This window comes from Callospermophilus lateralis, chromosome 13 (assembly GCF_048772815.1).
Source record: "Callospermophilus lateralis isolate mCalLat2 chromosome 13, mCalLat2.hap1, whole genome shotgun sequence".
Classification (NCBI taxonomy): domain Eukaryota; kingdom Metazoa; phylum Chordata; class Mammalia; order Rodentia; family Sciuridae; genus Callospermophilus; species Callospermophilus lateralis.
The window spans coordinates 64,049,274-64,063,986 of record NC_135317.1 but is presented as its reverse complement, the minus strand read 5'-3'; the positions used below and the strand labels follow the sequence as shown (position 1 = coordinate 64,063,986).

At 39.0% G+C, this 14,713-nt stretch overlaps 1 pseudogene; it reads left to right on the top strand.

The window, feature by feature from the left end:
• Positions 1 to 4,690: 4,690 nt before the first annotated feature.
• Positions 4,691 to 5,135, top strand: LOC143379579 (small integral membrane protein 15-like; annotated as a pseudogene).
• Positions 5,136 to 14,713: the final 9,578 nt, after the last annotated feature.

Sequence of the window (14,713 nt, the reverse complement as noted above, 5' to 3'; positions counted from 1 at the left end):
TTCTCTACACTAGAAGAAGCTACGAATTTTCATAAAAAATTCCATGTTAATGCTAATACTTTACAAAAGCGTTTTAAAATAACTAAGGAACAAGCCAGACATATAATAAAACAATGTCAAAATTGTGTGACCTTTTTACCACAAGTTAATCTTGGAGTCAATCCTAGAGGACTGATACCTAACCATATTTGGCAGATGGACGTCACACACTTGCCAGAATTTGGAAAATTAAAATATTTACATGTTACAATTGATACTTCTTCCGGATTTTTGATGGGCTCCCTTCATGCCGGAGAAAAAACTAAAGATGTTATAGCTCATTGCTTACAAAATTTTGCCACTGTGGGTGTTCCTAAACAGTTAAAAACCGATAACGGTCCTGGCTATACCTCTACCTCTTTTAAACAATTTTGCTCATCATTTGGTATTACTCATATAACAGGAATTCCATACAATCCACAGGGACAAGGCATAGTTGAAAGAGCTCATCAAACTATTAAAACGTACTTACTAAAACAAAAAGAGGGAATTGGAAAGGGGTATATATCCCCCAAAGATAAACTTAAAATAACGCTTTTTACTCTAAACTTTTTAAATTTGGATTCATCAGGACTTAGTGCTGCGGAAAGGCATATGTATCCAAAAAATGTGCATAAGCCTAAAGTTCTTTGGAAAGATATTCTAACAGGACAATGGAAAGGTCCAGACCCAGTGATTGTCTGGAGTCGGGGCTCTGTTTGCGTGTTTCCACAGGGAGAACAGCAGCCGATTTGGATTCCAGAAAGACTAACCAAAACGATTTCTACAGATCGAAAAGAAGATGATTTGACTCAAATCCAAAACAGCTGATATCCAGAACTCCAGCTTGGCCATTCTTACATCTGCGACAGTGATTAACCAGGATGCTTTTTTCAATATCTATTTTATTATTGCATTTTTCCCAAAACATAATGTTCAATTTTTATTTTTTGAGCTCATACAAACCTAGGTTAATGTTTTTCTGATCAGTTTTATTTTTTGACTATAGAGTTTTTAAACATTGCAATGGAGATTTCACCTAGGTAAAGCTACAAGGCCTTTATTATTATCTTATGTGTTGTACGTTTGTTTGCACATTTGTGTTTTGTGTTATATGTCTGTGTGTGCGTATGTCCATATTTCATATATGAGGAGCGCTCATGAGAAAATGGATCCAAATTATTATTTTTTTTTCATTCACGTGATTTAAATGGCTTAATTTAAATTAGGTAAACAGCTGTTAAGGATTGTTTTTAAAGGTGGTTAATAGATCTGCTTGTTTACTAATTTAAATCAGGTAAACAGCTGTTAAGGATTATTTTTTAAGGAGGTTAACAGATCTGTTTGTTTACTTTCACTTTTCCTTTTCATTATATTTAATAATTCTTTTCAGGTTAATGTCTTTTTAGCATCATTGCCAGAATTCCTATCTTCATCCCAATGAATATAACTCAACAAGTATGCTCAATCAAGGAGTCAACTTACTTTGGGAGGAAACGGACTTTGGGAAGAGACGGACAGATTGATAGATTCCTCCCCTTTGAACTGCTTACAGAACTTGCCTGGACTATGTAACTATGTTTAGTGCAGCAAATTGTGGTAATGCTGGCATATCTTTGCTGATGGTGTCACCAGTGATCTTTGCTGATGGTGTCACCAATGTTGCAATTTTTCCAAAGGAACTGTCAATTGGCTTGGTGTCGTGGCATTTCTGTATCCTCCTCCCTTCTGCTAGTGATGGTCTAAATTTGGGGGCCAATGGCTATATGCTGGACCGGCAGTCAGTGACGGGTATGATCCAATTGCAGTGGTATCAACCTAAGACAGGAGGCTGACGCCTAAAGGTCAGTTGCCTAAAGGTCAGTTTTCCGATGACGGGTAACAACCATATGTTGAATTGGACAACCTACCAGGCGCGGTCCTTAAGCCACATTAACCTCACTCCCCCACTGGCACCAAGGCCAAATTTGGGGGCCAACAGAGGTGAGGCAAAGAACCTCACCCCCCCACTGGTGCATAGACCTATCCACAAGTATGGCTGTATGCTGGACCGGTAGTCAGTGACGGGTATGATCCAGTTGCAATGGTATCAACCTAAGACAGGAGGCTGACGCCTAAAGGTCAGTTACCTAAAGGTCAGTTTTCCGATGACGGGTAAGAGCCATATGTTGAACTGGACAACCTACCAGGCACGGTCCTTAAGCCACATTACTTGTTGTTTAATTAATCAGAAGGGGGGAGATGCTGGGAGCCATCAGCCAAGTAGGTATGACAAATTCCTTGCCAGCTTACTCCCATGCTGTCTAGTGGAAGGACTTCTGAAAGGTGACCTTGCTCAAGGACCAGGGCAGGATCCGTGTTTAGGGTGTTCCCCCTTTAGAATAGGGCGGTTTAGCATAATAGGAGATTAGGGTGTTCCCCCTTTAGAATAGGGCGTATCCTGCTGCTGAGTTCCTCTTGAGTGCTTAGGGTCAGATAGTATATTTTTGGGAGACAGAAGCCCATGCGGAGTGGATTTGGGCAGAGAACGTGGATTCCCCCAGAGCGTGTTTGTAGACGGCCGGTGTGAGTTCGGGAATAAAGAATTGCTGTTTGAATCTACAAGCTGTGTGGAGACTCGTGATTTGTGCCCAGCCAGAGACTGCGGCAATAATTATAAGCCAACTAGATCTATGGAAAATGAGAAAAAAAAATGGACAAAGTGGAATAGAATGCAGCAGATGTCCAAACTATGCAGGAAAAAAAAGAGAGAGAGAGAGAGAAAAAACAATCCTGGCAGGTCCCTATTTCTAGGGAGCTAGCTGTCTTGCAGCAGGAAGAGACCCTTAAAAACACAAGAGGCCTGCAAAACCAATCTTAAGCCCTCCTCTCCACAATGGGGTCAGAGAGGTCCTGTGTGATTGAATCACAGTGAGCACAGGAGTCCAGAAAGAATTCAACACAAGACCACAGGGCCAAGGATAGAAGAGGAGAAGCAAACAAAACAGGAAAGCTAAAGGGAATAGCAAGAGTAGAATCACAACGTTCACCCTGAGCCACAGCTGCACAAACAGAGGATGCCGCCATAGAAATACTCAAGGAAAAGACCAAGAAACTCAGAGTGTGAACCACAGGCTCCTACCATGAAAGGGGCTGAGAGGTTGTTCAGCCAAACTCCCTCATTTTATAGAAGGCCAAAGGCAGGCTCAGGGAGAAGAGATTTGCTCAAGATTCAAAGCCCAGCCACAGATTCTGCTTTGGGAATATGGCCCCACTACAGGTACGGTGTGCTCTCACCCACCGTGGGAAGTTGACGTCAAGAAAAATCACCAGGCTGACCCTGTGTTGGTTACAGGAGAGGGACACAGAGGACTTTTCTTAAGATAGTTAGAGATCTTAAATGCCAGTGTGCTAGGTGTAAGGGTCTAGAAAGTGGAGATATTGATGTGTATTTTTTTAAGTGGTCAATGGACCTCTATTTTATTTATTTATTTATATGTGGTGCTGAGAAACAAACCCAGTGCCTCACCCATGCCAGGCAAGCACTCTACCACTGAGCCACAACCCCAGCCTTTATGTGTATTTTTAATAGAGATCTACAACGCATTGAAAACTAGCTTTTTCTAATAATCTCAATATTCACTGATCCTGCTTTATAGACAAAAAAATCTGAATCACAGAAAGGAAAAGGAATTAATGTGTTAAAACTTCTTTCAATCTGGGGTTGGGGTAGAGCTCAGTGGTAGAACATGTACTTACATACACCAGGCCCCAGCAGCACAGGAGGAAATTAAGATCTGTCTCCAAATTTGGGTCCCACATCCAAAATATTAAGAAAAACAGAAATTCTTTCTTTAACTTGAGGATAAATGAGACATCACCAAAATAGTGAAGAGAAACTCAAGTATGACTCTTAAGGAAACAATCACTTGGTGGTCTTCTTTTTTCTTTTCTTTTCTTTTTTTTTTTTTTTTTTTTTGCCTTTTCAAAATATAGTTTATAATAAATTTAATTTAATAAAACAGTCTGCCTAGATATTGACAGGATGGAATTGAAAGAGAAAAGAGGAGAGATGGAAGGAAAGAAGGAAGAAAGGTAGAAGGGAGAGAAGGGAGAAATGGCAGAAAGAAAGGAGGGAGGGAGAGGAAAGAAGGAGACAGAGAAAGAGGGAGAAAGAAAAGAGAGGGAGTCAGGGAAGGAGGGAAGAAAGGACCAAGAACTAGGTGGCGAATGGTGTATTCACTAGGCAAATAAATCCAGGGCTTCTGGCACTTGTTAAGAATTTTCAAGATTAAGACAATATTTGAGGATTCTTAATACAATTCAAATTTTCCATTAGTCTCTCAAAGTTTGATTTGTTATGAAATTTTATATAAAAGTTGATTTCTAATTAAACCTATCTTTTCACCTACAAAACAGATATCTGGTCTTCCTCCTTCTATCAGAGTGGTTAGGATGAGTCAAGGATTTACACTGAGAGTTACTAACCCCAAGTATTAATGAGGCACTAAAAACTCTTGGCATAGATAGGTTTTATTTCCCCCCCTGACTTCCACAAAATATCTTTGTTCTCTTTCAATAGCAAACACATAGAAATTATTTCACACAGATGAAAGAGCCTACAATATGGATACCAACTTAAAATATTACCATTCTTGAAAATATGATTTGGAGGCTTTTGGGGCGATGCAGAGCGGCTGATGGCGGCCTCTGCAATGGTGTCCGGGTGTCAGGCAGAGGTGGCCGCAGCGCAAGAATTTAACGCTCTCAGAAGTATACTGTGGAACCAAAGAAGGCAAAACCACCAAGGGTCATCTGAAATTGTGCTTGGCTCACTGATAATCCCCGGACAAAATTAGAGATCACTACTCAAGCATAAGCTGACCCCCCAGTTTTCCTAAGACTGCTACAAAGATGTTTGACATAAAGGCTTGGGCTGAGTATATTGTGGAATGGGCTGCAAAAGACCCATATGGTTCCTTACAACAGTTATTTTGGCCCTTACTCCACTCTTCCTAGCAAGTGCTGTACTGTCCTGGAAATTCGTCAAGATGATTAAAGCCAGGGAGAAGGAACAAAAGAAGAAACAAAAACGTCAAGAGAATATTGCAAAAGCTAAACGACTCAAAAAGGACTGAAGGAATGAATAGGCTCTGCAACCAGAGAAAAATCATTTGGAAAATTATGCAGCTTTGGAAGGACTCACTAAGGTTTCTTTGGATTTCATGATAGTATTACTTAGTAAATGAAATCTGATCATGTAGAAGAATCATGTTTTGACCTCCATATTAGTTTTAGGCTTGGGTACCGAAGTTTGTAGGTATCTAGTGGCAGTTATAAATAAGCATACATACAGGTTGAGCATCCCTAATCAGAAAATCTCAAACTCGGAATGCTCCAAAATCCAAATTTTTTTGTGCACAAACATGATGCCACAAGTGGAAAATTGCAGTCAAAACACAAGTATGCTAAAAATATATAAAAATACCACATAAAATTACTTCCAGGCTATACGAAACAAATGAATTTTGTGTTTAGACTAAGGTTCTGTCCTTAACATATCTCATTATGTATATGCAAAATCTGAAAAAAATCAAACACTTCTGGTCCCAGACATTTCAGATAAGGGATACCCAACTTGCAATACAAATTCTTCATAGGTGATTAAGTCATTTGCCATTTTGCAGCTTTTGTACTGAAATGATTATGGAGAAATGAGTTAGATTGTGAACTTTATTCAAATAGTGGCTTAAAATGGGATCCTGTTCTGAACAAAGCATGTTAAGAATATAAGACAATTATCCTTTCTGAGGTGAAAAGTTTGTTCTTAAAGGAGATACAGTATATTAATCAGATCTTTTATCATTATTGCTTATTCCTTGGAATGTACTCATTTTTGGATTTCTCAAAGTAAAGTAGTATTAATGAGTATATAAGTCTGTTTTCTTCATTTTTTTTTTCTGATTTTAGCCTTTAAGACAACTGGCAATTATCAAGACATCCTCATTTTTAAAACCTAATTTTATAAAGAATTATCTTGATTATGTAGAATACTGTCTTCTGGTTATAACAGTCTTTGTACTTATGAACATTGCCATTTTCTTAAGAGATGTGTTGTTGAGAAGAATGACACTATGATTTAAAGCTTGTAATAAAAAGGTCAAATACTGTAGTATCTTGGAACCATTTTATTTTTGTGTTATATAAAACAGTGAAACAGTTAAAAAGTTTTATCAGGTAATTTGTTGGTTATATAGATGGCACTTTGGGTTTTATTCCATTCTTTAACTCATAGGTAGTGATGTCCTGTACTTTTTGATCCAAAAAGTTTGAGGTAAAAATTGAAATTTCATATTTTTTAATAGAGTTAACAGCTAAGCCATAACTTCTTCAATGGTAAGAAAGTCTTAAAATTTGGGAAGATTTTGTCAGGTATAGCAATAATTGTACAAATAGAATAAAATTGTATTCAAAATGAGAATGGTATAATTGAAAGAATAGAGCTAAAGGATCTTTCAGTTAAGTAGTATAACTGGAACTTTGACTATTAAATATGGCTTTTCTAAATGCATGGTCCAGTAATTTTATTCATTGTATTTAATAGCTTATTAATGTTTCTGCACCTCTGAGAATGAATATTAAGTAATTGTCCAACAGCTCTCATTTTAAAATTAAACCAGATAATGAAATAAATTTGATACTTTTATAAGAAAAAAAAAGAAAATATTATTTGGAAATGTGTGAGAATAAAAGACAACGCTGAAAAAAACAGACACACCCCACTGGAACTATCAGCAGGTGTAATTCCTTGAACAGGGTAGGGTTCGCAGTGAGGAAATAAGAAAATTAGAAAGCAATGAGCCGTTAGGGACTATTAGCTTCAAATAACAGAAAACTTTCTAACAATATCTTTTAAAGAATTTATATTTACTCTTATAGAAAAAGAATTCTAGAGATCAGCCTCTGCTCATTCTGGAAGCATGGCTCTCCTTAATCAGCTTCAGCTCTCGCGATAACAAAATAACTGAGGCCTATAACTTATAAAGAGGCATGGTTTGTTTTGGCTCACAGTTATGGGTGTTACAGGCCTAGATCAAGTAATCTTGTGGCTTTGGGCTTCTGATGAAGGCAGCGCATTGTGGCGGCAGTGTAAAGCGGACAAATCACACACCTCATGAGCCAGGAAGCTGAGAGAGGAAGAGGAAGAGACCAGGGTCCCACAATCCTTTTCAAGGGCAAGCCCCCAATGACCTCTCCTTAGGCCCCATCTCCTAAAGTTTCCCTGACCCCAGTAATGCCACCCTGAGACCAAGCCTTCAACACATGGGACTTTGTGGGACCCTACCCATATTCATGCCATAGCAATAGCCCCGTGAAACCAGGGCACCCATGATTAACTTTTTTGTCCTTTCTTATTTATTTATCTGGTTGTCACAACTTTAGAACCCAGTGTGCATTCAAATCAAAAAAAAAAAAAAAAAGAGGAGTAACAGTTATATCTCCTTCTTGTGTGTATATGAGAAATCACAAAAGCCCTCCCCAATCCCCCTAAACTTCCACATTTTGGTCATTAGCTCAAACTGTCCATCAGGCATCTGTAGATGCAGGTGAGGCTGGGAAAGTTAGCATTAGCAGAGGCAAGCAAGAAATGAAGGAGCTGGAGATGGGTATTCAAGTAGCCCACAGCAAATTTTGTTACAATTAATCTCAAGATCTGCCCAAACTATCTTTACATTTATGTGAGGGTTGCCATTTTTTAGATTTTTTTTTTCAGTGCTATGAATTGAACCCAGGGATACTTCACCACTGAGTTACATCCCAGGCCTTTTTAGTTTATTTTGAGACAGTCTTGCTAAATTGCTGAAACTGGCTTCAAACTAACAATCCTCTGGCCTTAGTCTCAGGAGTAACTGGGATTATAGGCATGTACCATCACACCTGGCTTGAGATTTTTTTTTTTTTAATGAAGGTGATGTGGCAAATATTGTAGTTGTGGTTATTCTTTTGTACCCTTGCCCTATTTTTTTTTATTCTTTTGATGTTTTGACTAACTACTCATAAAATAGAATACTCTTCCCAAATATTACAATTGGGTTTCTAAAGTTCACAAATTAAAGAACTGTCCACTGAGGGGGCGGGGAAGGGGTTTAAAATCAAATTTGATTTTAAGGGAAAAGTCTAATAGATATTGTAAATCTGCTAAAATAAATCTGCAAAAAAAAAAAAGCAAAATATAGACAACAGTAATAATATACATTGCAAATGAGTAATAAAAGTTCTATATTACTATCTTATGATGTCAGTCACTTGCTAGAAATTGTTCATAATCTCTCCAATGTTTAAAAAGAAAAGCTTGTTTATTCACTGTGAAGTTTTGTTCTTAAATCCTCACAGTGCCGTGTATTTATATTTAAATATACATATACATATATATATGTATGTATGTATATATATATATATATATATATATATATATATATATATAATTTACTCTAATTATTTATACATGACAGTAGAATGCATTTTGACATATGGTACACAAATGGAGCACAACTTCTCATTCCTCTGGCTGTACATGGTGCAGAGTCACGCCAGTAGTGCAATCATACGCGTATATAGGGTAATAATGTCTGTCTCATTCTACTGCCCTTCCCTTCCCCACCGCCCCACCCCTCCCCTCACTGGCCTCTGCAAAATCCAAAGTTCTTTCATTCTTCCTCCTGCCCCCCGCTATTCAGCACCATCTGCCTATCAGAGAAAACATTCGGCATGGTGCATTTCTTTCCTAGGCCCAATATTGTGTTTTTCCCATGTTATGACTTGGAGCACTTAGTCTGGCTCCTAGGTCTTGCCCCAGGCCTGACAGCCAGCCTCAGCCTTCTCCTGGTCACATCATTCCAGAGCCCTCCCCTCCTCCTGGCTCCTCCCAGGTGCACACTACACATGCAGTCCACGGCCAAGGTTTAATTTTACTCATTTGCTTTTATCTTTCCTAAGATGACTTTGTAAAAAGGTTCTCATTCTGCTCTGTCGGCTATTTCCTTTCTCTATTCCTAATACTTGGCTCTGTCTTTTCCCCATAGGAGTTGACGTGCAATTGACATGTTCTAGAATCAAATTCTCCCCAATTTTGACAAGATATAAAGAAGTAAATCTTATGTTACAACTTAATGAAGCAAGAACTTGCAGTTAAGGATAGATTGACTAAATATCTAAATACTGAGAGATATTCACAAGAAGAGCACCCCAGAGGAAGAGACAATCACATCTCTACGGCCAGACATGCCTCTGAAAGCACTACTTGGCCTTGCGAGGGCTAGACAAGGTCACTTTGAAGTGTGGCTGTTTTCCTAAGAAATCACCTGCTCAAAAACACTAAAAACAGGGGCGGGGAGGTTTTGTGGCTCTGCAGTAGAGCACTCAGCTCGCACCTTCGAGACCCTGGGTTCGATCTTCAGCACCACATAAAAATAAATAAGTGAAATAAAGGTATTGTGTCCAACTACAACTAAAAAATAAATATTTTTTTAAAAAAATTTTTTAAAAAACACTAAAACATCTAAGATTAGGTGGGTATCATGGCACACACCTATAATTCCAGTTACTCTGGAAGTTGAGGCAAGAGGATACCAAATTCAAGGCCAGCCTGGGCAATGTAGCAAAACCCCCATCTCAAAAAAAAGGGTGTGTTTGTTTGTTTGTTTTTTAAGTTCAGATTTTTTTGCTTGCCTGGCTGTTCAAAATGCAAGTCCTCTTTTATGACAAGGCAATTATGAATTCTAGAGAGCAACTTTTAGATAAGAGGGGTAATTAATAGGTATCCTATATTTCAATGCCAATCACTAAACCATGATTCTGTGGAGTCATTCTGGCTCCTCTACCGAGCTGCACCCTTTGTCTTCCGTGTATGTTTCTGTTTCCAGAAACCTCTTTACCACCCCCTCTGCACCCCCACCCCCTCCCTGTCACTGGCTTTTCTCTTTCCACATTGTAAAGTCTCAAGGCCAACATCCTGAAGAGAAGCCAGCTGCTATACTAGAAAGAAGAGAAATAGTAGTGAAAACTGGCCAACTAGATCAAATTATTCATCCTTGGTCTTTGAGGAGAGGGACTTGAGCATGCTCATGGGATATGACTCTGGAGGAAAGGTTATCTCCACCACAGTTCAGCAAATATATTTTAATTAAACATCTGTGTGTCAATCCCTGTGCTGAGCGCTTCGGAGGACCTTGAAGTAGGGGACATCACAGAACAGTGAATAGGGCAGCAACTCTGCAATCAAAGAGACCTTATTTCTGTCCTGGCTCCCTGCAACTGAGTTAAGTGGATCATTAAAACTCTCTAACTTTGTTTTCCTCATTAGGAAAAGAGGGAATTGACTAACAGGGGTTTGGAGAGGATTGAATTAGATCCTATAGGGACTGGAAGTTTGGATCCATGGTAGGGAGCTTTCCTAGCAAGCAGAAGGACAGGGGTTCCATCCCCATCACCCCAAACAAAACTAAACTAAAACTACATCATATGCATAAGTCGCCTGGAGGGCTGGGTCAGTAAGGAAATGTAGGTTCTCATGACATTGCATGTACTGGAAGAAACAAAATAGATAATCAAATATTCAATAGCTTAGTAATAGCAAGAAGTGCTATTGGAATTCAGAACTAAGGAAAATATTTGGGCCATGAATACTGTTCTTAAATAACTTATTTCTGATATCACATAAGGAGTATATACTCCTGGAAAATTAGGGGCAGAAGGATCAAAAAAATAAATAAAGTGAAGAAATGTTTTAGTGACATTAAATCAAAATCCACACCTACATAACCCATGAAGCATGGTGTATGCCAGAGATACCTACGTCCCCATGATCTTCTAAAGGAAGTAAGAATATATCCACAGAATAATTGATATTTAAAATGTTGATAGAGCTGTATATGAAATACTATGTATCTGTTTATAAAAATGGGAAAGATATTTTTGTCCTGCCTTGAAAAGGTAGAATACATTGTCAATTTAAGAAAAAAAGTTTAAGAAGAAACTTATTTTGATTTTTTATTAAGTATGTTTTCCTCTGAGGTTTGAAATTATCTGAAATACTTTGCACTTGCCTTCACTATTGTGGTTTTTGGTTTTGGGTTTTTGGTTTTTGGGCTTTTGTTTTGTTTTGTTGCCATTTAGTAACAACAAAAAAATCAAATGTTCTAAGAAAGAAAAAAGAAGCATATGAAAGGAGGTGAAGGAGAACAGGAGACTTCTCAAACCCCAAAATATAAGAAAGGGGGCTTTCTTATCAAATGAGCAATGGGGCTGAGAACATTTCCAGTGTGAAATGAATTAGGGGTGTGGTAGCCTTCAACCAGGGCTGTGTCAGCGGGAGATAGGACATCTGATCCCCAACACACTGTTGATTTGGGGGAACCACAGATATCTCATTCAGAGCATTCTCTCCATCAAAGTATTCAGCGTGACTCAGTAACATTCGGTGGACACCATTTGAAAGACACTGTCAAAGGACAAAGGAAATACCTGCTTGGTGGACTGTGTGAAGACCTACACTTCACTATTGACATTCATTCATTCATTCATTCATTCATTCATTCATTCATTCATGTGATCAAAGAACACTTACTGATGAGCAGACAGCCAGATGCCTGGCGATTGGATGACAGTCTGGCCTCTCCCAGGCTTGTGAGCTCCCACTTATTTATTTATTTATTTGGTTGGTTGGTTGGTTGGTTGGTTGGTTGGTTGGTTTTTGGTACTGGGGGTTGACTAGGAATGATTAATGACTGAGCAAAATCCCCATCCCTTTTTTTATATTTTATTTAGAGACAGGATCTCTCTAAATTGCTTAGGGCCTCACTAAGTTGTTGAGGCTATCTTTGAACTCACCATCCTCCTGCCTCAGCCTCCTAAACTGCTTGGATTACAGGCAAGAGCCACTGTACCCAGCTGGCTCCTCTTTTTGACACCATCATAATGATAACAGCAATAGTGATAGCTAAAGTGATCCAGGAGTATTTCCTTTTTTATCTATTAAATTTTACTTTTTACACAAATGGAGCACAACTTTTCATTTCTCTGGTTGTACATGATATAGAGTCACACCATTCATGTAATCATACCCATATATAAGGGTAATACTGTCTGTCTCATTTCTTCCATCTTCCCCCCCAACACACACCCCCTCCCTTTCCCACCTTCCCCTCTGCCCAGTCCAAAGTTCCTCCATTCTTCCCTTGTCCCCTCCCCATTATGGATTCCACTTATCATTTGACCCAGCCATTCCACTACTGGGTCTATACCCAAAGGGCATTTACAGGTAAATGGATGGAGTTTGGAGAATATTATGCTAAGTAAAGTAAGCCAATCCCTCAAAACCAAAAGCCAAATGTTTTCTCTGGTAAGTGGATGCTGATCCAGGAATATTTCTTATAAATTAGTACAAAGGAAGAAGTAGTCTTAAGCTGCAAACAGGTCTTCTGATCATGATATTTCAAGAATTTTTTTTTAATCATCCCATGGTTAAAGGCAATAAAATGAGACAAAATGAGAACATGCTTTTGATCGTGTCCTAAAATCAGACAGCCGTGGAGGCAGAATTACACAGAGGGGTTCAACAGACACTGCTCATATTTGTAAATTACTATTGGCCAGGAACATGCATTATTATCTCATTTAATTTTCACCCCAGCCCTGGGAGGCATTGACGCAGCACAGCTTCCAAGTGGCATTTTCACCAGGATTTAAACCCTCATATCTTGCTTCTTTAAAATGCACCAATGCATATTTTAAGTACTGAAAATGCAATACAAAGTAAAGCAGCCCCTTGGCATCTGCAAATACAAAACGCCTTGGTATTGGTATGACTATTCTGGCCCTTGTGGCTGAGCCATGGTATTCTCCTGTTGGACACAACTTCTGAGGATACCAGCACCAGCCAAGAGGCCATCCCATGACCCGGGTGAAGTGGGGCAAGAAATAAGGTCACTCTGTAAGCCTGGGTAAGCACAGACAAAAACAAGAGCGTTGCACAAATCACAAAAATACCAGCCCCTATCTTGGATAAAATAAGTGACCGCGGCTTCCATTTAAAATTTGAGCCTTGCTTCACTTCTCCCACCTCATCAATAGCATTTATAAAGATACCCCCCAAATTATATCTACTTATTAGTAAATCCAGAAGATTCCTTGACTCCTCCTCCAATTCACCTGACATGGGCCTGAATCCTACAGTATAGATCACTTTGAACACCCTCTTGCTGAGATGTGCCGTGGAACTCTAGAGTAAAAGTCTCCTTTTTTGCTGAATTGAGCACTGAACCTCATTTGTTTACCCACAGGTGTGTTCTTGGTGGTGCTTAGCTGCAGGGCATTAATAGAAGTGGACATTCCCCTGGATTAGCTGAAGTGCTCACTGCCTATGACTTGGACCCCTGGATTCAGCAACTCTCAATCAGCACCCTGTGTCTGGTGGGAGGTGAGAGCCTATGGAATTAAGCCCTGATATTTCCTTGAAGCCCTTCCACATTGGGCTTGTTTTGCTTTACTTGAATAGGGTCCCTTGGTATTTTTGTGGTATATAATCAGGCTTATATTGTTCCTTGGTGAAGTGACATAAAATGCCCTCTGCCATCAAAGAGTTTAAAATCTCATTGGATCTCCATCTACACTATACATTTTGACATTTCCACTGTGAGTAGTGAATTAAAACAGAAATGAATCTGGCTGAAATTTTCCTTATTAACTTCGGCATTTTAGAAATATCCAGCATTCACAGAGCACTTACAGAATCAGGCACTATGCTGAGACTCCCCCACCTTGGTCATCTTCTTTAGTCCCCATGAGGCAGGAACTATGATTATTCCATTTTACAAATGGCACAAATGAGGCCTGAGACTTTTTTTTTTTAATTCTCTAACAATACATATCCAAAGGTCAAAGAACTAAACATGGCAGAGCTCGAATTTGAAAGCAGACAAAAATGTTTAAACCCAACACTTCCTGGTATGCACTCTATATTCATTTTTATAATAACATTTCTCTGGAAAGCATTTTTTTATGACCTAGGTTTGGTCATACCATGGGTCAAATCATGTCTCTCCACTTAGGAAGTACTTGTAGTTTGATTTTTTAAAATTAAATCAAAAGCAATAAAGCAAGTATTAAGCATAACTCTTTGCAAAACAATAGTATTAGTATTTTCTGAATGCCTTTGAGCTTCAGATTACAGCCTCAAACTCCCAGTACTGCAGAAAGCTCTGAGGGGCCCCATTTTCTGAAGTAGATAAGAGACCTGGCTGTTATCATTGCCACTACCAGCCCCTATCAAGGACAGACACTCGGTGGATTTTGCTCTTTCTGTTTCAGACTCCTCCTCCCAGAAAACAGAGGTGAAATGCCTCTTCACTCTGTAGCTATAAATCCCATCCAAAAATTCTTCAGCATCCTCAAGCCTAAAAGAATTGGTGTGAGAGTCTAAATATTTTGACTATAAATTGGAGTTTAGTTAGAAGGCCCAGGCACACTTGTTACCCTGTGACAAAAATGAGAGAAGGAAGGTCCACTTCCTTCCTGCCTTACACCAGAGGGCAGAGAAATGACTCTGCTTCCACACACAGGAGGGGTTAGCTTCAGAGTGTGCTCAGGAATCAGGATTTGGGTACAGAAGGGCCACTGTCTATAGTCCACAGGAAACTACCTTTGGGACAAAGCAACA